Source organism: Monodelphis domestica, chromosome 3 (assembly GCF_027887165.1).
Source record: "Monodelphis domestica isolate mMonDom1 chromosome 3, mMonDom1.pri, whole genome shotgun sequence".
Classification (NCBI taxonomy): domain Eukaryota; kingdom Metazoa; phylum Chordata; class Mammalia; order Didelphimorphia; family Didelphidae; genus Monodelphis; species Monodelphis domestica.
In genome coordinates this window covers 493,067,308-493,088,085 of record NC_077229.1, presented here as the reverse complement: position 1 = coordinate 493,088,085, position 20,778 = coordinate 493,067,308, and the positions used below count along the sequence as shown (strand labels likewise).

Here is a 20,778-nt window from a genome sequence, read left to right as displayed (position 1 = left end):
CATTTCATATTGATGGAATTGGAATATTGATGGCATTTCTACTGGAGAATGAAATAAGACTATAAGCTCCTATACTAAAAATGTTTAACAGACCATTGATACACATGACAACTTTTAAAAAATTATTTTCTAAATGGTTAAAGAAAATATGTTTAGTGCTTGAGTACTAAGTATTTTTAATCTTGGGGTCAATGATTTACCATCAGTGGTAATTAGTGGTGGATATACATCTAATTTTGAAATTCTGTCTAGTTTCCAGTGTAAAACTGTCCTTAAACTCTCCTGAATTAATTCTACAATCATTGTCTCCATTAAATGATATTTATTAACTATCTTAATTGCATAGTGCTATGCAAAATACCTTTTTAGATATTATGTTTGAGAAATTATGTACCCAAGTAAATAAAACTTGTACATGACACAATTGTAGTAAGTTTTATTTACTTGTTTATTCATTTATTCATTCATCTAATAAAAGTCAAAATTGGAGGGGGCAAAAAAATCAAAGGAATTTCTGTTCTTGTTATTCAGTCTTCTAAAAAATACAAAAAAAGAAAACATTAAGCAGTTTTGTGGCATAGTATTAGGAAACCAAAATTTAAGTGTTGGGAAGTTATGATAATAGCTTGTATTTACATACATTTACATAGTTTTTTACATTTTTGTACATACAAATTTACATTTACAAACATTTACATAGTTTTTTCTATGATCTAATCACTGTGCAAAACACTTTACAATTATTATTTTATTTAATCCTTTCAACAATCCTGAGAGATAGGTGCTATCATTTTCCTGATTATGAACCTGAGACAAACATGTTAAGTGAGTTTCCCAGAGTTACACATTTAGTGTCTGAGGCTGGTTTTGAATTCAGGTCATCCTGATTCTAGGCACAGTGCTCTGTCCAAATATTGAGCATCCTTATTATAGTCTCATATAGTCAAAGTTTGTACTGTTTTAGGGATCTGACAGACCCTACACTACCAAACTTCTGTATTCATCTGCTAAGAACATCACTGCAGAATGTGTAAATGTATGCCTACAAACTATGAATGTGATCTGTTTTAAAGGCCTACATGGGCACAGATCATAAGAAAACCTTTAAGTGGGTTATCAACTGAGCACAGGGTTATTTTCCCCCTCCTGTCTCTGATCATTGCTCTTTCATATGCTCTGCCCCAGGCCTTAGCAGCTCATCATGTTTTCTCTTTTTTGATCACCTAAATACAGAAGGAGGCTGTTGAGTTGAGACATTGAGACCTTCTGGGGAGCTTCCTAGGGCAGATTGGCCTTGTTTCCTAGGGTTTGTTTATAGTCAATTTCAGGTGATTGAAATATTTTTACCCATCACTATCTTATAGTTAGAACTGCAGTAAGCCTGGAAGGAACTAGATAGCAGCTAGGATTCATCTTCATCTTTTAGGTTCTGCTTTTAATATTATATAAGGTGTTTCAGTGCTCTAGGTGGTAAGGCTAGCTTTATGCATGAGAGTGCATTACAATAAGTCATTGTCACTGGAGGAGCCCTGCAGAGTTTTGTTTTTCACAGGTGCAGAGTAATATCCATTTGTGACAACTCTGAAACCCAGGAATTTTCATAAAGTTAGAAAAGTGAAAGATCTCTTAAATCTTAAATCATATTTTCACATAGGCCATGCATACATACACAACACACACAAAAGATATGTATTTCATATATATTTCACACATATATACACATGCACCTATGTTTATATGTATATTTCAAGTATACACATAAATATTAAAGTCTGTTTTATGGACATTATGTAAATATGAATTTCAATACTCACTAAATTAAAAAAATAGTATAGCCCCCCCCCAAAGGCAAAATGCATTTAAAAATAAGTTGATGATGAATTTACATTTTAAATAGCCATTGACATTTTTTAAAATCAATAACACAATTTGCTTAAAAATAAAATATTGAGTATGAAATTGAGTTAAAGTAGAAACTGACAGTTTATAAACTGGGAATGAAACTGTGAAAAAAGTCGTTTCACTTTGTATCTGTACATTATTCAGTTCTGAGAGCTGTTCCTTATGCATTATTTCATGTTCCTCATACCCAGTTGCCATCAATGAAGTAGGAAGGTCTGCTGGTGATATATCATCATGGAAGGGGGAAATGGGACTCAAGGAACTTGTGACTTGCCCAACATCACAAAGCTAGTAAATGGTAGAACTAGAACAAGGGCTTACATCTTCTGACTTTTAGTCTAATGATCTTTCCATTGCCCCATTTGCAGTTTTTTTTTTTTTAGTCTGTTACTTATGGAATATGATCCCTCTTCCCTTTACTATCCTATTCAACCTTTGTGGCTAATTTTTTTTTTTTAATATATCAGCTGTTAACTTTTTGTTCTGCCTAAAATTAGATTGAATCTTTAGTCACAATAGTAATCTGCTTTACAAATATTTATAGTGAATTAGTTTAACATTGTTTGTTTATATTCTTGTAGGCAAGACTGATTACTTTGGGAATTGAAAATTAGTAGAAATACTTTTCAAGATGAGCTGATCTGTGTGCCTTTGTCAATAACTTCTTAAATGAACACATCATATACAACTAGGCATCTTTAGCAGCAGAAGAGATTTTTAATTTAGTTTATTTGCATCATTATAGATCAGTATTTAGGCTGTTTATATGTAAATGTATGATTTGAGGAACAATTAAGTGTTGACAAAGTAGATTGCAGTCATATCAATTGCAGTGCATTTTCCATAATTTTTCTAACTGACATCTTTGATGATAAATAGTGGATGCCAAGTCAAAGCCGATTATACAGTGCACTAGGAATTCATGGCACTGTCAGGGAGAAGACCGATTGACTTTAAATTTACATATTAATGAGAAGATTTGTTAAGAGGGTGCTTGACTATAGAAAATAACAGCATATTTATAGGGCACGACATTTTATAAATAAAGCTGATGCAGGAAAATGGAAATTAAACCTTTTAGGTTAATAAATTCAAGAGACTGCTAAAATGCACATTTGCATTTTTATTTTCTTAAATTTACCTTACTCTTTTTACAATATATGCAGGGTTTTTTTCTGGGTCAAGTTTGAATAATTCCCAAGGACTTAAAAATTGTTTAGTTAAATACCATTGCCTTTGTATAAATTTAAGAGGGGCAAAGAAAGGAATTTGGGACAGAAACTTAAACTGCTAAGATAAAACTTTTTTGTTGCTAAAATAAAGTAACCTAATAAATGAATATAATGAACATAAAGTAATTAAATTTTAGAACTCTTCTTTTTCTTTTGTGATCTTCTAATGGCATTCATCATGGTTCAACTTTGACTTTTGGTACTTGACAAATGTATTTTTGTCTTGTGAATTTTTGCCTTTTTAAAAGTATTACTAATGGACTAAACTTATCAATGATTACTTCTATCTGCTGTATTTTTTAAATGGAATTAAAGTGAAAAGAATTCAGAAGATTTCATTTAACTCTGAGAGCTTGATTTCTCAATAGTTGTTTGATTATACATTACTGAACTGTATTCCTGGTAATATCAACTATATAACTTTTCTGCATAATGTGACTAGAGCAATTGTACATATTCAAACTTTTAGGACAGTCCCAATTTCTAGGAAACTGCTTTTTAATGATCATTGCAAGAAAAGTACCTTTGGTCCGATCTAGATGTTTTTGGTTTGGAAAATTTAGTCATTGTAAGTATGACATAATTTTAATCTCAACTTTTTTTCATGTCTAGGAATCATATAGTTCTATAAAATTTACTTATAAGCAGATAGTGTTTTGTAGTGAGTTTGAAATACTTTGAAAGGCATGTTTTATTTTATTTAAGACAATTATTTTTCAATATAAAATATTCATTAAAATCCATTTTTTAAATTAAAAGACTTACATGTGTTACTAGTTCTGAGTTTTTTAGTAGCTAAGAAGAACATAACTCATTGGTGAAACACTTCAAAATTTTTAGTTCAAATGCATAGTTGCAGTTAAATGGATACTTAAATTTTTTTAATCTATTGAAGTTAATTTAATAAGAGTTGAATTAACCTCTCTAAAGTTATCCCTATGAAGTCTGAAAATTTAAAAAGGCCAATGCAGACTAGTGATAGAGTATTAGTTATGGGGTTTATGAGCAATAGAATAGTGATTATTATGAATGATGATAATTCATGGTGTTTTAAGATTACCATTTGTACTATTGCAGAAAGCATTTCTAAAGTTAGAGTATAAAATGTCAATGTAGATTTAAACAAAGTAGGAAAATACATAGGAAAAAGACCCTTCTGAAACAAAATAGCAACTTTTTTTTTTAATAGATCAGAACTGGAAATTTAAAGGGCTACCCAACAATTACGGAATAACTGAACAAATTGTGGCATATGAATGAAATAGAATATTGCTGAACTGTCAGAAATGATCAAAGGGAATGTTTCAGAGAAACTTGAAAAGATTTCTGTGAATTGATGCAGAATAAAATGAGTTGTCTCGAGATAATTTGTATAGAAAATAGGTAAATAAAAACAGTATTGCAAAAATTAAGAATTCTTGTCAATATGGGAACAACAATGGTTCCAGAGAACAAATTAGGATATGTGCTGCCCACTTTTTGATAGAGGGGTAATGGGCTCAAGTTGCCAAAGAACAAAATTTTTACAAATGCCCAATGTGGGGATTTGTTTTGCTTGGCTATGTATATTTGTTAGAAGGATATTTTCTCATATCAGTCTTGGGGCTTAGAAGAAGGTAAGAGCTAGAGATAGATTTGTGAAGGAGGAGGAGGAGGAACAAAAGGGCCATTTAAGCAGTTTTAAGAAAAGTCATAGAAAAGAACAAAAGGAATACCAGAAGGAATCACAGATGAAGACAGTTTTGAGAGTTACATGCTGAGTTTATTAAATTAAAAAAGGCAAGAAAACTTTAAAGTTTTCTAGCTATATTTTTTGGTTCTATAATATGGGCATAAGTGCCCATTTTATTTAATCTTAAGTTCAAAATAAAAAATAGGAATACAATTTAGGAAAATTTTACCAAGGTCTTTTGTTTAAAAGATAAAAATAATACCAAATGAACCATAAGTTTTTCATCCATTCCCCAGTTTATAGGCGCCACCTCAGATTCTCAAAACACTTGGCAAGCGTTCCCTGTAGCCTTTCCCTGATATCCTAGAATAACACAAAACTCAATAATCCTAATAAAACATCGAGAGAAACAGCCAAGGATTCTCTCCAAAAGTGTGGCAGATCCTAGCCCTAACATCAAGTACAATATCAGGGCAGCAGGCTAGAAGAACAGACAAACAAACAAAAAAGAATCCTATGATGATGAGCTATTGTGCTATGGTGTTTGGTGTGCTCAAGACACAAACACTGAAGAGAATGTCCCCAAGAAACCTATAAGCAATACCTCAGATTAAAAAAAAAAAGTTTAGGAATAAATTCAGCAGAACACTTGATATTTAACAAAAAATTTTTTAAGTCTTAAAATGAGGGCAGCTGGGTTGCTCAGTGGATTGAGAGTCAAGCCTAGACACAGTAGGTCCTAGGTTCAAATCTGGACTCAGACACTTCCTAGCAGTGTGACCCTCAGTGTGTCCCTTAACACCCCACCCCTGCCTAGCTTTTACTGCTCTTCTGCCTTGGAACCAATATACAGTATTGATTCTAATACAGAAGGTAAGGCCAGTTTACTTTGCCAGTAAACTTTCTCCTTCCAGTTATAGTCTTTGTTACCTTTCATTTTCTGGGGCCTTTCTATCACAAGTGTTTCTAGGTCTGTCCTAAAAGAATGACCAGATCCATATCACTTACTAAATATATTCAATCTTAAATATCATTAGTATTTTTAAGTGATAATTAAGTAGCATTATTTTTAGTTTTCTGATTGCAAATCTTTAAGGTATTTTAAAATAAATTTATTTTGAAAAGTTCCCCAAGAACTACTTCAGTACTTCATTGTTGAATTGAGGTGACCATGACCCTGGGGTCTTGGAGGTTGTGCTTAGTGGAGTATAAGCTCAAGCAGGTTTGCTCAAATGGGAAGGCTTTTCTTCTGCTTCTAATACAAGAGCTACTTATGCTTCCAAGAACCAGCCTTCCTAATGTGTGTATTTAATATAAATTATACCCCTTATTCCTTTTGAAACCTTGTTTTGGTCACTATCAACCCCATGTTTGCATCAGCATGCCTATTATGGAAGGAGGACAGAGGCCTCCCAGCTCCCAGAAGAGGCTGGCCCTACTCTTGTGTGGCTCCTGGCTTCTGGAAGACTGGACTCTGACCAGGACTGAGCCCAAATCTGTCCACCCAAAGAGACCAGAGGATTTATATCAGTGACTTTATAAAAAGAGGGGCATAAAGGAGGTCTTTTTCTCTGCTTCTGGCTCTTGGTTCAGTTGGTCTGGAGAGTCTTGCTGCCCTCGCCAGTTTTGACTAACAAATAGAGATGGCAAAATAAACTCAGATTAATTATGTGTGTATTTTGGGATTTTCTCTTTAACTTTTACTAATAGATAATTATAAGTTGCTATATGGTCTCCAGGGAATTTTAATCCTATCACTAATTATGGAGGGGCTCATTAACAGTAGACTGGCCATTTGGCAATGAATTCTTTGACAATGACAGCTCATAAAATGAAATTAGAAGATGGGTGTTAGTCATATACAATACTTGTATTCCCTTTTTCTGGATTTTTGGTAGAATGGCAGGGAGGGGGAAAGAAACTATTATGGGCCATGTACTTAAGGACCATGTCCTTTTTTTAAAAAGTATTTAATTAATTTAGAATATTTTTCCATGGTTATATGATTCATGTTCTCTCCCTCCCTTGTTCCTTACCCCTCCCAGAGCTAACAAGCAATTCCACTGATTTTTACATGTCTTTTTACTCAAAACTTATTTCCATCTTATTCATATTTGTAATGATCTTTTAAAATCCACAACCCCAAACCATATACCATATAACCAAGTGATAAATCATATGTTTTTCTTTTGTGTTTCAAATCTCATGGTTCTTTCTCTAGATATGAATAGCATTCTTTTACATATGTTCCATTGGATTGTTCTAGATCATTGCATTGCTATTAGTAGCAGAGTCATTACATTTGGTATTCCCACAATGTTTCAGTTACTGTGTACAATATTATCCTGATTGTACTCATTTAACTGTGCATCTCTTCTTTGAGGTCTTTCCAGTTTGTATAGAAATCAAGCAGTTCATTATTCCTTATAGCATAATAGTATTCCATCACCATCATATACCACAATTTGTTCAATCATTTTCCAACTGAAGGACACCCACTGTTTTTCCAGTTTTTTTGTCACCACAAAAAGCACAACTATAAATATTTTTGTACAAATTTTTTTTTTTATCTCTTTGGGGTATCAGCCCAGCAGTGGTATGACTGGATCAAATGGCAGGCAGTCTTTTAGTGACCTTTGGGCATAGTTCCAAATTACTCTCCTGAATGGTTGGATCAATTCAGAACTCCACCAGCAATGCATTAATGCCCCAACTTTGGCACATCCCCTCCAGCATTCATTGCTTTCCTTTGCTGTCATATTAGCCAATCTGTTAGGTGTGAGGTGGTACCACAGAATTATTTTGATTTGCATTTCTCTAATCATAAAAGATTTAGAACACTTTTTCATGTGCTTATTATTGATAGTTTTGATTTCTTTCTCTGAAAATTGCCTATTTATGTCCCTTGCCCATTCATCAGTTGGGGAATGACTTGATTTTTTTGTACAATTAATTTAGCTCTTTATAAATTTGAGTAATTAGACCTTTGTCAGAGGTTTTTGTTATAAAAATTTTTCTCCAATTTGTTGCTTCCCTTCTAATTTTGTTTGCATTGGTTTTGTTTGTACAAATACTTTATAATTTAATGTAATCAAAATTATTCATTTTACATTTTGTAATATTCTCTTAATCTTTCTTAAAATCTTTCCTTTCCCACAGATCTGACAGGTATACTATTCTATGTTCACCTAATTTACTTATAGTTTCCTTCCTTATATTTAAGTCATTCACCTATTCTGAATTTATCTTGGTGTACAGTATAAGATGTTTATCTAAATCTAATCTCTCCAATACTGTCTTCCAATTTTCCCAGCAGTTTTTTCAAATAATGGGGTTTTGTCTCCAAAGCTGGGATCTTTGGTTCTATCATACACTGTCTTGCTGAGGTCATTTACCCCACATCTATTCCACTGATCCTCCCTTCTGTCTCTTAGCCAGTACCATATTGTTTTGATGACCACTACTTTATAGTACAGTTTAAGATCTGGTATTGCTAGGCCCCTGTCCTTCCCCTTGTTTTGTTTTTTTTTTGTTTTTTTTTTGTTTTTTCATTATTTCCCTTGATATTTTGGATCTTTTGTTCTTACAAATGAACTTTGTTATAGTTTTTCTAATTCAGTAAAAAAAAATTTCTTGGTAGTTTGATAGGCATGACACTGAATAAGTAAATTAATTTCAGTAGGATGGTCATTTTTATTATATTAGCTCGTCTTACCCATGAGCAATTAATGTTTTTCCAATTGTTTAGATATAGTTTCAATCGTGTGGAAAGTGTTTTGTAGTTGTGTTCATTTAATTCCTATGTTTGTCTTGGCAAATAGTTTCCTAAATATTTATATTTGTATTGTCTGGGGTGTTTTTAAATGGAATTTCTCTTTCTAAGTCTTCCTGCTGAGATGTGTTGAATATATAGAAATGCTGATAATTTATGTGGGTTTATTTTGTATCCCACAACTTTGCTAAAGTTGTTGATTATTTCCACTAACATTTTAGTTGATTTTCATTGCCTATTTTAATACCTTCAATTTCTTTTTCTACTCTGATCACTACTGCTAAGTGTTTCTAGAACAATGTTAAATAATAGAGGTGATAATGTTCATCCTTGTTTCACTACTGATCTTATTGGGATGGTTTCTAATTTATCTCCATTGCAGATGATGCTTGCTGATGGTTTTAAATATATAATGTTTATTATTTTTACCAAAGGCCCTTCTATTCCTATACTTTCTATTGTTTTCAATAGGAATGAGTATTTTATTTTGTCTAAAGTCTTTCTCTTCATCTTTTGATATAATCATGTGAATTCTGTTGGTTTGCTTGTTGATATGGTCAGTTATGTGGATCGTTTTCTTAATATTGAACCATCCTTGCATTCCTGGAATAAATCCCAATTGATCATAGTGAATAGCCCTCTGATCACTTGCTGGAGTCTTTTTGCTAGTATTCTATTTAAAATTTTTGCATCTATGTTCATTAAGGAGATTCGTCTGTTTCTGTTCGTGGTTTGCCTGACTTTGGAATCGGCACCATATTTGTATCATAAAAGGAATTTGGTAGAACACCCTTCTTTTCTTGTTTTGTCAAGTAGTTTGTTTAGTATTAGGATTAGTTGTTCTTTAAATGTTAGATGGAATTCACTTGTGAATCCATCTGCCCTGGGGATTTTTTTCTTAGGGAGTTGTTTGATGGCTCATTCAATTTCTTTTTCTCATGGGATTATTTAAGTATTCTATTTCTTCTTCTGTTAATCTGGGCTGTTTATCTTTTCGTAAATAATCATCCATATCACCTAGATTGCCATATTTATTGCCTTATAATTGAGCAAAATATTTCTTATTAATTACCTTAATTTCCTCTTCATTAGAGGTGAGGTTGCCCTTTGATACTGTTAATTCGGTTTTCTTCTTTCCTTTTCAAAATTGGATTAACAGTACTTTATTTGTTTTTTTCAAAGTATGAGCTTCTAGTCTTATTTATTAATTCAGTAGTTCATTCACTTTCAATTTTATTAATTTCTCCATTAGTTTTTGGGATTTACAATTTAGTTTTAATCTGTGGATTTTTCATTTGTTCTCTTTCTAGTTTTAAATTTGCATGCCCAATTCATTGACCTCTTCCCTCTCTGAATTGTTAATATTTGCACTCAGGAATATATATTTTCCCCTGATTCTTTGGCTGCATCCCATAGATTTTGATATGATGTCTCCTCATTGTCATTCTCTTCAATGAAATGATTAAATGTTTCTCATTTGTTCTTTCACCAACCAATTTTGGAGAATATTATTTTCCAATTAATTTTTTATTTGCCTATCTTCGTACCCTTACTAATTATTATTTTTACTGCATTATGATCTGAAAAGGTTGTATTTATTATTTCTGCTCTTTTGCATTTGTTTGCCGTGTTTTTATGCCTTAATACCTGGTAAATCTTTGTGAATGCTAAAAAGAATTTGTATTCCTTTTTGTCCTTATTTATTTTTCTACCTATATGTATTAATTCTAATTGTTCTAAGATTTCAATCGCATTTCTTACCTCTTTCTCATTTTTTGTTTTCATTTATCTAGATCTGATAGAGGAAGGTTCAGGTCTCCCATTAGTATAGTTTTAGGATCATTTAATATCATTTTTCATTTGAATGTTTGAATTCTTAAATGTGAGTCCAATGTCATGTGTATTGAATGCTTCTACTACTGTAGAGGTCATTCTTCAATTCCTCATCATAAAGAAACCATGAAAACACAAATTCCATCTAAACGGAAGACTAGCTCATAGTTACTACTTAGGAGTTAACTTCTTTTGTTTTATGGTCTCATTTAGCAATCTGATAAAATCCATGGACTCTTTCTCTTCATAATGTTTTTAAATATATAAAATAAAATACCATAGTATTAGGAAAGAAACATTATAGTGAAATAAAAGATACTTAAAAAAAATTCATGGGCTTCATTTTAAGATCTCTTCCTCAAACAGAGAAGGGCATTGATAGAACTTCCTTTTAAATTTAAATTTTTCCTGCAAATGCAACAATAAACAATGCTGCTTGGAACTTCTTTGTCATCTTGGGTGGCAATATTCATGAAAAATTATTGTAAAAATGTCATTCACGCATCCTAGGGTCGATGAATAGGGAAGTTTTTTGGTTTTTGATCATTTTTGGTTATGTCCCCCTTTGAAGTTTTCTTGGCAAAGAAACTAAAGCAGTTTACTATTTACTTCTCTGCCTCATTTTACAGATGAGACAAACAGTTAAGTGACTTGCCTAGGGTCACACAACTAGTAATGTCTGAGTTCCCATTTTTACTTGGGTCTTCCTGACTCCAGGCCTGGCACTCTATCTACTGCACTACCTAGCTGCCCTAACTTTCACTTTTTCCATTCTTCTTACCCAGGCCGATTTGCTCTTGATAGCTTGGTGCCTCTCATCTAGCCTATGTGCTGACTCCTGTTTATATTAGCAATTCTATCGCTCATAACTACCAATTCAAGAGATTTACCATTCCTGGACTCCCCCAGGAATGATGCCAGCCATGAGCTTGCAATTTATTAATGCTCTTTCATTTTACTAAATGAAATCCCCATCCCCTTCTTGTACTTGTAGGTCATATTTTAAAATTTATATGTGACACTTATATTCATTGAAGGTAATGTTATTTAGAGGGAAAAGTTCTGGTCTTCAATTCTGAACCTTTTTCAGATTCTGCCTTTGGGACTGAACAACTTTATAACTGTGGGCAAGTAAGCCACTTAATATCTCTTAGCCTCTGCCTTCATCTTTAAGATGGCAACAGGTAATACTCTTTTACCTACCACTATGCCACTGTGGGGAACAAACGAGGTGAAGTATACAAAAATGTCTTGTAAGCCTTAGAAAGCTTATAAATTTCAATTATTATTTGCTTTAAAATTAGGTTTTTTAGATTTATCTCAACTTTCTCTTCTCTCAACGCTCTGTTTTGCAATTTTGTTGTCCAATTAAAAGATACCCAAACACATACATCCATACACACTGCTATCTCTCCATGTATGGATTTGCTAAGCATATCATCTATCTTTTTATCCAAGACTGATATAAATGTTTAATTTCATATGGTGTAGGAGAGGTTCCTGGAGGATTTGACTACTGAGTTCTTTACAATTTGGTATAAAGCCACTACTCTTTGGCTCTGGTCATTTTGATCACATTGTGCATCCAACTCACTGTGTTATCATTTAATTGGCATTACTTGGTCAAGTAATGGATAGTGTCCAAAATTGTGTCAAATGCTTTGTTATAGAGAAAAATGATTTCCAGTATAGTTTCCTTACCTACTCTTCCAGCAGCCCTATAAAAAAAACAAAGAACTGAGGCCTTGCATGTTCCTCACTTCCTTTTCTAGATATTCATTAACCAACCCTTTAACACATTCCAGAATAGCAGATCTCAACATGTAGTCTAAAAGATCCATAGCTATGGAGAGGTTTCTGCACCTTTGGAGATCCATGCAAACTCATGTGTTCCCATTTTTATCTTTAGTTCGAACAAAATGTGTAGCAGAACTCAATTTAATAAAGATGTCTTCTGAATATTACATAAATTGCATGTATATATCTTTCAAATATATTTAGATCAGTAGAAAACTAATTTATTTAAAAAATATTGAATTTAATGGCTTTTTTTTTTAACATATTTTGCCAAAAAGTGGTATGGTAATTATATGGAAGCATGGGAAATTTTTTTGGTTAAAAAAATCAGTCCTCAGATGCAAAAATTTGATGCAGTTTAGTTAGGAATTGAAGTGAAGGTTTTTGGTCAGTGCTTTGTAGGCTTCACTTTCTTACGTCTTCTGAAAATTAAGGCATTATTTGGCCTTTTCTAATCTTGTGATATTGGGTTATTTTTTTTTTCTGTATCTGTAGCAGCTTTGTGAGCATATTCTCGTGTTGTTTTTGGTATCTCTGTCCTTATATGTTCAGATAATTAATTACCATGACAGCTTTTGGTTAGACCAACTGATCAACCTATCTCCTCTCTTGATGAGCGATTACTGGTCAAGAATAAAAAGAAAATAATTTAATGGGTGAAGCCACTTTACCTGAGGTATATAGCAATGAGATAGAGTAGCTAGTATTTTTAATTATTTCATTGAGAATTTTTAATTAATTAATTTAGAATATTTTTCTATGGTTGCATGATTCATGTCCCCCCTATCCCCTGTAGCCAACATGCAATTCTACTGGGTTTTACTTATGGCATTGATCAAGATCTATTTCCATATTGTTGATAATTGCACTAGGGTGATTGTTTAGAATCTATATCCCCATCAACCCATGTGTTCAAACAGTTGTTTTTCTTCCATGTTTCTAGTCCCACAGTTCTTCCTCTGTATGTGGATAGTGTTCTTTCTCATAAGTCCCTAAGAATTGTCCTGGATCATTGCATTGCTGATAGTAGAGAAGTCCATTACATTCGATTGTACCAAGTTTTATCAGTCTCTGTGTATAATGTTCTCCTGGTTCTGCTCCTCTCACTCTGCATCACTTCCTGGAGGTTGTTCCACGGTCCCTAGACCACGAGATCAATGCCAGGATCCAAAAGGCCAGCCAGGCACTCAGGCGGCTGCGCTCCAAAGTCCTCCAACACAGCGGTGTAAGCACTGCGACGAAGCTCAAAGTGTACAACGCAGTGGTCCTCAGCTCGCTCCTGTATGGTTGCGAGACATGGACACTGTACCGGAAGCACATGAAACAGCTGGAGCAATTCTACCAACGCTCCCTCCAGTCTATCATGAGGATCCGATGGCAGGACCGAATCACCTACCAGGAAGTCCTCGACAGAGCCAACTCCACCAGCATCGAAGTCCTGGTCCTCAGAACCCAGCTACGATGGTCTGGACACGTCATCCGCATGGACCCACAGCGAATACCAAGACAGGTATTCTATGGTGAACTGTCAGCCGGACTCAGGAAACAAGGCCGACCAAAGAAAAGATTCAAGGATCAGCTAAAGTCCAACTTGAAGTGGGCTGGCATCACACCAAAGCAACTAGAACTCGCTACCTCTGACAGAAGCAGCTGGAGAACCCACATTCACCATGCCATCGCCACCTTTGAAGATGAGCGATGTCGATGTCTTGCCGCTGCGCGTGAACGCTGACACCAGGCCACAGCCTCACCTCCCGTAACAACTGTTGTCCCATGCCCCATGTGCCACAAACTGTGCGCCTCAGCCTTTGGACTTCAAAGCCACATGAAGGTACATCAATAGATGATAATACACAAAGACAATTGTCATTCTCGGTCACCGAGAGACTACCACTAATACTATACATACAAATAAATGTTCAATCAACCACACCCAAAGTTCATTCTTGTGCAGCTTGTGGTCTGGAGGCTTTTTCATGGTGTCTTCTCCAACAGTTTAGTTTCTGGATTCAGAGAGGTAGCATCTTTACCTAAAATTCTTCTCAAAAGGAATTTAAACATTGTAATTTAAATAATACTATTTTTTACATTTCCCCGTGTTGTGGGTGATTGAATAATACAGGATCACTTAGGGATGCATGGCTCAGGTATGAGATATATTAAAGGTAAGAGAAATCAAAAAGTCATCAGAAAAATCCAAATTAAAAAAAACCTCTGGATGAAAATATAAACTATCAAAGTCTTATGTGTAAAAATTCTAAGTAAAGGAAAACTCAATCTATATAATAGGTCCTTGAATCAGGGCCCAATCAAAATGATCTAAGCAATGATGCATTTACCCAGTCAGTAGACAGGACTACAGAAAGGTACCACACTATGAAAAGCAGAAAAGGGACCAGATTATAAAAGCCAAGTAGGAGCCAAGTTTGAGATACTTGGTAGAATGTGGAACAAGGAAGACCTGCCTTTAACAGATGTTAAACAGCCGCAACCTCGAACCCCAAATACCTTCAAGTCCTCTTTCTCTAGGCTCAAAATTACATCAATCCCTCCATGATTGGTTGGTCTCTTTGACCTTGTGCTCGATTGGCACTGTGCAGTTTAGCTTTGTGCTTCTTTGGCACTGTGCAATGGCTCTTTTGTTTGCATCTTTTTCTGGAATCAGAAGGAATCATTTAGCAGAGTCCCATAATTTTTTAAATAATTTGTGGCATCATTTTTATAGTCTCTAGCTTTTTGGGCATGCATTGACAAATGTATTTTAAACTTATAGAACTGAAAAGTCAAAAAGTTAAAAAAATTTTAATGCTGGTGACATGTGCTTCAAATATAAAAAGGAGAGAAAAATAAAAAACTGAAATTGTATATTGCACATGCAAGAAAATATAATTTTTAAAAATTCAAAAATATAGCTTATAATTATTGACACTGTATCAGCTAAGAAAATATAGAAAACAAGGCTTTCTCACCAAAAATGAGATCCCTTTCTTCTTCATATCTGCCCATGATCCATTGTGAGTATGAGCAAATGAGTTGAGCAGTAGTACAAATATGTAGTTATCAATATCCCCATAATTCTCAATAGCCCAATTAATTACAATAGGAAACACACACACTATCATATTTACACGAGTTGCTGTATGGCATTTAAAAGCCTATGAATGGATGGATATTTGTCACAATTTTTTTATAAATGGTAGCAAATCTTTCAACCTTGGTAATAAACATATTTTTAAACAAAGTAAAACTCATTTTGGATTTAGAACATCATGAAGAAATATTCTGGTGGAAGTAAAGTAATGAGCTGAAGAGTATAAATGAGAGGTGTACCTTTTTTGGAGGCTTTTTAGGGGTACAAATGCCCTGAGATTAACTGCCCCAACTTCCATTCATATATTTAGAAATGCGGGAAGGATGGGGGTTATAATTGTATTTCACTTCAGCTACTAGAATTGGCCTTACACCTCGTGGTAGGGGCAGCCAAAATAGCCAGAGATTGTTAAAAAAAATTCTAAAAATCATATTTAAAAAAACCCTTAAAATCAGTTGAGATATTTAGCACATTAAATTTCCCAAAAGTTCTTATAGCAATTTTAACCAGTTCTGATGAAGTCCATCTATCTTCTATGTGACAATTTACAAAGGCAAAAATAGAAAGGCTGTTTTTTCATATATGGCATTAATTACAATGATCTCAATATGGTTAAAGGAGAAAAGCAACAGAATTTAACAGTAGTTAACCCAGTACATTAAAATGATTCAGTGTAACAGAATAATATTGAATGCAGTAATATATGAATTTAAAATCACAAAGTTAAACTTTAAATAAAGCAGAGTAAAATGCAACAGAATATAGATTTTTATTAACCATTGGAGTCTGAAATGCCTTAAAAATCATAACCTCTAGCCTCTTTAAGTTCCTTGGGTTTTTATCCATTTAAATGTCTACTGTCCCAAGGCAAAGTGGTAAGGGGTAGGCAATGGGGGTTAAGGGACCCATCCAGGACCACACAGCTGGGAAGTATCTGAGGCCAGATATGAACCATCTCTAGGCCTGGCTCTCAGTCCACTGAGACACCCAGCTGCCTCCCCAAAGTTAGATAAAAGGTTGTACAGAGCTGAATATTTTCCCTGACAAGCAGGTGAAGTCAATAAAAGGATTAAGGCAATTAAAAGATATCCTTGTAAAATAGCCATGCTTTTAAGTTCCTGCTTGAAAAACCCTTTCTTCTTTCCCTCTTGTCTCTCTACTTCCAAGCTCCAATCCACCCACATGGAGCCCATACCCCCATTTGTTATCAGCTGGTAGAAATGAGTCTTGAGTGATGAGCGGATCTGCTCCAAGACTTGAGTTTGTTGGGCAGACAGGTCACCATGTGATTGCAATCTAGGTTGAATCAGTTGAGAGAGAGAGAACACCGAGGTGGGCAGAGCCAGGACAGGAAAACAGACAAGCAGCAGCCAGGCTAACTGGTCTGGAGCGGATGGCTGCAGGCAGGCAGGGAGAAGAGGCTGAGCCAGGTGGGGTGAGCTATCTAATGGTTGGAAGGAGCAGCAGCTTTGTGAGGGTAAAAAACCTTGACCAGAGAAATGTGCTTAAAAAGAATTCTAGGCAGTAGCTATTAAAGGCTGAACTAAAGTAGAGAAAAGAATCAAAAGATTGAGATATTTTGTTTTCCCAAAGTGGTTTAATCTTTACATACTGTCTCTCCTTTTTAATACTCTTTTGTTAAACACTTGTGCCTAACTATGGGTTAGTGAAGATTGTTTTCAGTATCCCTTTGTAGCAGAAATTAACGTTGTAGGATGCTAGATTTTATTTCCTTTTAAAATCACAGAATTATAGAATGGAATAGGACTTGAGTGTATATTCAATTTGTAGATGAAGAAAAAGGCACACTTTGATTATGGGATAGTCATTCTTAGTAGAACTGTGCTTAGAATTTTGATCAACGTATGAATATGACCAGGAACAATGCAGTTAGCATTCAGTTTTACACATAGTAAGAACTTAATAAATGGTTGTATAATGAGTAAATGAATCTTCTGGCTTCTAGGTTTCCTTTTTCTATAAATATTGACCTATGAGGAATTGTGAAGTACAGCAGGGTGTACAAAAATGAATGTAAAGTTTGTAATGAGTAATAATCTATTGTTTGATTATAAGAAATATTTACAAATAATGCTGCAAAAATCCATATATACCTTAAGATACTAAAAGTTTATAAAGAAAAATAATGGAAGGATAAGTATCTATAGAGACATAATTAGCATTAGGACAGATACTATTTTTGCCACTCCTTACTTTTGTGGCAGTTTACTTAACCTCTTTGGTCTTCAGTGTTCATACTCTGTTTTCTTAAGACTTTTTGTTGTTGTTGCTCAAAGATACTCAAATGTGTTTGTGTGTTGTAATTCTTTTTTTGAAAATGTCTTTAATTTCTTTTTAAGAAACTTTAAAACAATTCTCACCCTAAACACCAAAAAAGAGCATCTTCATATACTCAAAAGAATTTTATATGATTGGTTGTAAAACTTCAAATTTCCATTTTTTACCACTTGCTTAAAAAAAAAAAATCTACATGTTGCTTTCAAACTGGCCTTGTCTGTGCTTCTTCTTGAGCTTCCTTTTTAATAATGTACATATTAAGAGTTGTAATAAAGGACTAGTTTGAATGGTAATTGATATCTAAAGATAAGGCTGATAATCTTCTTTCCTTCCTCCTTCTTTCTCCCTTCACCTCCCTTCTTGCCTCCCCCCCCTTCCTGTTGATTCTCCTTCTGGTTTCTCTAAATCAACTCAAGGGTGAGTTCATGATGTCTCAAATGAAAACTAATCTTACTCTTCTCTTTCTTTAGTAAGGGATTTATTTGGGAAGACAGGGAAGGATAAGGAAATAGAAGGAAAAAGGATTTTGGGGTTTCCCTATCACTATAATGAGTCTTAGATTGAAGGATGGTGGAATATTTCAATTGGGAGAAATGACGGATAGGTCTGGAAGTTCAGTCACTGTCACAAGAGAGCAAATCAGGGGGGGGGGGGGAGGTGGGAGAGAGAGCTGGACTTTGTCCTTCTTTCTTCTGTCTTTCAAAGCCAAAGACCACCTTCAGTCTCCAAAAAGCCCAGAGAATAACCTTTTTCCTTTTTTCAAACCAAAAGCATCCAGCCTTCAGTTGGTCACCTCCAACTGCTCTTTCCTGGTCACATTCCAAAGCAGAATGTTCTTGTTTGAATGACAGATCATCAGTCCCAGATATTCCAAGCTCCTGCTACAAACCATTCTCAATTTCTCACTTCCACAGAGTTTTAGAGGCTCCCATGGATTTTTTGACATAACTATTATTCACCATTTCACTCTTCCTTTCCATGATCCTCTCTACTTAAAAAATGAGAGAAAAAACCCTTCTAAAATTAATAAATATAGTCAATGAAAATGAACTAATATAGTACCTGGCTACATTTGAAAATGTATCTCTGATTCTGTGACTTGAATCTTTCATTTTTTCTGTAAGCAAATGGCTAATATTCTTCATTCTAGGTTCCCTGGTGATAAACAGTTGGCCATTGAATTGTTCATTGTTGTTCAGTCTTTCAAAGTTGTTTTACTTTACAGTGTTATCCTTATGTAAATCATTCTGCTTATTCTACTGATTTCACTCTAAATAGGATCATACTGTTCAGGATTTTCTGAAATTTTCTCTTTCATTTCTTCTTCTTGCTGTTGTTTAGTTGTTCAGTTGTATCTTGACACTTCTTGACCCCATGGACCATAGCACGCCAGGTCCTTCTGTCCTCCACTGTATTCTGAAGTCTTCTAATCTAATGTTCCTTGCTTCCTTGACACTATCCATCTCATCCTCTGCCATCCGCTTCTCCTTTTGTGTTCAGCCTTTCCCAATATTAGGGTCTTTCCCATTGAGTCCTGTCTTCTCATTTTGTGGCCAAAGTATTTAAATTTCAGTTTTGGGCATTTGTCTTTCCAATGAATAGTCTGAATTAGTTAATTTTTCTATATTAATTTGAGTCTCTTGCTGTCCAAGAGACTGTCCAAAGTCTTCTCCTTCTCCACAATTGAAAGCATTGATTCTGTGGGGCTCAGCTTTCTTTATAGCCCAGTTCTCACAGCCATGCATTGCTACTTTGAAAAACCATAGGTTTGTTTCTTAGATACCTATAGATTCTAACTCCCTGTTTCTTTTTCTCCTCTTTTAAAATCAAGTTTTTTTGTTTGTTGTTATTCCTTCCCCCTCATCATCCTTCTTCACTACTCCTTTCCCTTTGCTGTGTGTGTGCCTATTCATTTCACTGCATTTCTGTGCTAAATCCTTTGGGTATATGTGTTCAATCATCCTTCATCAGTTTTGGATAAGAATGAGGTTCATGTGATGATTGCTTCCTCATTCTTTCCTCCAGGTTGTATACTCTTCTCCCAGATCTCAGTTATGAAAGAGAACATGTTCTCCCCACTTCTTCCTCATTTCCAAGCTGGTGTATTCTTTATTTTCCTTTCCTTTAAATTCTCAGAACAGTCCTAATTCAGTTGCAGATTTTCCCTTTCAATCCCTCAATTTTCTTCAGAGCAAAGTAGTACAGTGAGTAGAGCACTGGACCTTCAGTTAAGAATGGTTTTATTTCAAATCTGGCCTCAAGTACTTACTAGCTTTGTAGCCCTGGGCAAGTCCCTTAACCTTCCTTCTCCTCAAGTTCCTCATCTCTAAAATAGAGATCATAATAGTAAATATCTACTAGGGTTGTGTGTGGTGCTATATAATTGTTAGTGATTATTATTATTCTTACACCAATGTTTCAAGGGGTACTTTCCCCTCAAGGATGAAAGTCTGAAAGCCTTATTTCTGAAAATTATATCACAATATTTTTACAAGTGTTGAAAAACAAGGATCAGGGTACATTTTTAATACAATCCATAGCTCTCTCGATGAAGAAAAATCCTAGGTTTCAACATGCATATGTGCGCAAACACACACACACACACAGACACACACACCATATGTGTAAGAAGACATAAAATAACACTCATGTCATTTCTGTGATTTTACATTTTATACACTGGCTGTCTCCTATTTCTTAAAATACTATTACTCCTGGCCAGTGCCTTTTACTATCTTCTAGCTGCTGGTGTCTTTTCCTGTCTTCCATTTCTTCCCTATATATTAATTATATTTGCATGTTGCCTTTTTTATTAGATTATGAATAGCTTGAGGAAATAATTGTTTTTTTTCCCTATTTCTATCATTTGGCATAGTGCTGGCCCCATCGTAGTCACTTAGATGGCTGTTGACTTACTAAGCAACTGACTTATATGCATGAATGTTTATATGCTATAAGGAAGGAAGACTAACTTATTTCTCATCTAGTTAAAAATTAGTGAATCAATAACTGAACCCTAAGTAAGTATGAAAAATGAAACCTTTAAAATTAAAATGGAAATTTTAATAATTGTTGTTAAAAGAAACCAATGAACATTTTCAGGAAAAGAACTATAAACATAAATAAACTTTTCTAATTTACTATGAAAAAGAGAAAGGAAACCAAATGATCTGAAATTAAA

General features: G+C 34.4%; 1 protein-coding gene across 9 annotated transcripts in view; it reads left to right on the top strand.

Annotated features, from left to right (window-relative positions):
- Positions 1-20,778, top strand: part of AP3B1 (adaptor related protein complex 3 subunit beta 1) — a 359,745-nt gene that overhangs the window by 158,919 nt on the left and 180,048 nt on the right. The gene's annotated exons all lie outside the window — the stretch shown is intronic.